The 3,165-nt window shown below is 33.8% G+C and overlaps 1 long non-coding RNA gene across 1 annotated transcript; it reads right to left on the reverse strand.

The window, feature by feature from the left end:
- Positions 1 to 234: 234 nt before the first annotated feature.
- Positions 235 to 2,950, reverse strand: LOC145789762 (uncharacterized). The gene is made up of 3 exons (XR_014328070.1): positions 2,650 to 2,950; positions 961 to 1,029; positions 235 to 416 (listed from the first exon to the last, which is right to left on the reverse strand). It is a non-coding gene; the product is annotated as an uncharacterized LOC145789762 (long non-coding RNA).
- Between the last annotated feature and the right edge of the window lie 215 nt (positions 2,951 to 3,165).

Genomic DNA, 3,165 nt, shown 5'->3' on the forward strand with positions numbered 1-3,165 from the left:
AAGGAGGATGAAGAGGAGGATAAGAAGAAGAAGGGGCTGCCGGTGTCACGACCCAAACCGGCCCCTATGGGTTTAGCATCGTAACCGGCCAGTAATCCTAGGATTACCGAAGGCCTCTGAGACAGATTAACATAATATTAGGGGCTAGCGGAAGCAAATAACAATATACAACGTCCATTGAGCTGTGCAGACTTATATGAGACAAAAAAAATTTAAACCTTTTATGTACACATATTAGACAAAAAGGAACTTAACCCTATTTACAAAATACACAAGACTTGTTCAACTAAACACGAAAATAAAACTTAAACTTTAGATCACTTGACATATCCGAAACCTCCACGGGAGGCACATAGGTTGGCTGACAAAACTGGTTCTAGGCAGAAGCCTCTAAGCCTGGTCACGCGCCTAATCACCTACATACATAAATAATACAGCGAGCTAAAACCCAGTGAATAATAACAAAGTAAAGGGTTTTTATGAATGATGTCCAGCACAAATTAGGATCCAGTATTTAAATCAGAACATATTCAGACTTCAAAACAGACATAGATTTAGATACATACTCATGTTCATATTCAGATTTTGCATAAGATCATACGTGGTACACCCATTAGCTAAAAGATCAGATTGGTCCAGAGACCCACATACATAGTTGGTACCAACGACCATAAAGGTCCATATCTTGCGCGCAAGTAGCCATGGTATTGTTACCCCCAGGCAAGGGCCACGTGTAGATTGGCCACGGTATTGTTACCCCCGGGCGAGGGCCACATGCAGATTGGCCACGGTATTGTTACCCCTGGACGAGGGCCACGTAAACTAAGGGTGCCACAAATACATTTCAGAAAATTGGACATTCATTCATAATTCGTAAGATAGCATTTCAGAAAAACAGATCATATCATCCAATCGGAAAATACTTAAGTTAAAACATAACTTTACAGAGTTATTACTCACAGATGGCTGCAGAAGCAAATCAGACAAACTGGACATATCAGATAAATCAGGCAGACAATGGCGCGTGACCTACACAAGCACATAACATATACGCATTGAGATACAATATTACTCCATTAATCAAACTTGACTTTCCTAGTCTTTTTCCATCTAAATAGTCTGAAGTTTTACTACGCTTAATCTTTCTTATTCAAATAAACCGAGTTCTTATTTCACATATTCTGTCATTACTAAGCCCTTCTTTTCCCAATAGACTAATCTTTTACTTGGCTTCTTAAACAACTATCACTAGATCAATGATTCATCCTTCAACTAACTAATCTATGTTGATTGGTAGCTTATTAATCTTTATTGAGTCATAAATCATGTCTAGAATGCCTTGGAAAAAGGTGAGAATAAAAATGTGAACTAAATGCAATTTTTCAAAATATGCTGAAAATGGGCCTTCGCTCGAGCACCACTTTAGTCGTTCGAGCGGACTGTAAAATTCGAAAAACTACTGTGAACTCGATTTTCACGCTCGAGCGAGACTCGAGCGGACAACACAAATTCTGAAATTTCCAAAATTGTAATTGAAATTCATATTTGATATTCAAAACCTCAAAACATGTATTTTTAGTATACAAAAATGGAAAACCATTGTATGATTTAGTAAACACTTCCAATTAGAAAACATTCAACCAAAATCATGTTCCAATTGCCCAAATTTAATTTTAATTCATCTTATTAATATCAACCCACAATTCTAAGATACAAATTAGGCTTTTCAATTCTTAAAATTGCATGATGCATGTGTGATTGAACTCAATTTCATACAAGACAAATAAATTCAAACCCAAAAGGGTTATTTTCAAATTAACTTCTAAAATTTTGAATCTACTTCAATTTCTACACCATTTTACTAATTCCTTTTAATGTACATGAAATTGAAGTTATATGACCCTTAGGAAAATATTTGCATGTATACCATTAAGATTAAAACTAATTAATTTTTTCTACATTCAAAATTAACTCAATGTTTAATTTTCCATAAACTTGATTTTTCTTATAAAATTTCTTCATTCTTCTCTTCAAAACATGAAATTGTTTACCTTAAGTTCCTCAAAATCCAAAATGCATGTATAAAATACTTACCAAATCCAACCAATTTTTACATCATCAAGCTCAATTTATAATTTGACTTCTTAATTTATATCATAATTTAATCTCAAACTCATAAACTTTAAAATATGAATTAAATTCTAAAATCTTGAAAACTTACCATGCATGTAATGGAAAACTTCAAATATGTGAAGGATGAAAAAAATCAAACTCAAATATTTAATCTCAACATCAATTTCTTAATGATTACCTTCTAATTTATTTTCCATAAACTTGATTTTTATATGCAAACCCAAATCTTAACAATTCATAATATCTACAAAGCTTTATTTTTAATTCCTTCAAAATTCATGATGTATGTATCAATCTAGTCTAAATTCCTTTCCATAGCTTTCAAATTATAAGATTGAACTTCAACATAACTCAATCCTAGAATGCATGTAACATATAATTTCAAAATCCAACAAATTCTTGTATGTATGTAAGGAATCACCTTCTTCTTAACATGCTCAAGCAAAATACATGTAATGGCCCATAAATCCAACTCTAGACCATAGGATCTTCAAGTTTTGAAAGACAAATCCTTACCTAGAGTTTTCATAGACATTTAATCTTGCATAATTTTGACAAATCCAAGCCAAACTTGAGTTTCTCCTTCCTTTTCTTCACTTTTCCCTTGGTTTTCTTTCAAATTTCCAGCAAAGATTTAAGGAGTTGAACTCTCCCTCATTCACGGTTCTCTCTTTCTCACCCACGGTTGTCTCTCTCTTTCTCACGGTTTTGCACCAGCAGATTAATTACATTGCATGCAAAAACAATGAAGCTCTCTCTCTCTCTCTTTGGTTCTCTCTTTTCTCTTTTTGAAATGTTTGAGTCTAACTTCCCAGCACATGTATTACACACACACAACTTCTTTTGAGGCACCACACTACACACGTGCACAGATCCAATGCTGCCAGCGCGACAACAATATACACATATATGGTTTCTCTGCACACCCACACACACTCACCATTCTAGATCCTTCTTAACTTGATTTATGATTAAGATTAGATTAATTAAATAACACGTAGTCTTTATAAATCTTATTTAACACGCAAATAA

Source organism: Camellia sinensis, chromosome 4, assembly GCF_055761805.1.
Source record: "Camellia sinensis isolate YWXY chromosome 4, ASM5576180v1, whole genome shotgun sequence".
NCBI lineage: Eukaryota > Viridiplantae > Streptophyta > Magnoliopsida > Ericales > Theaceae > Camellia > Camellia sinensis.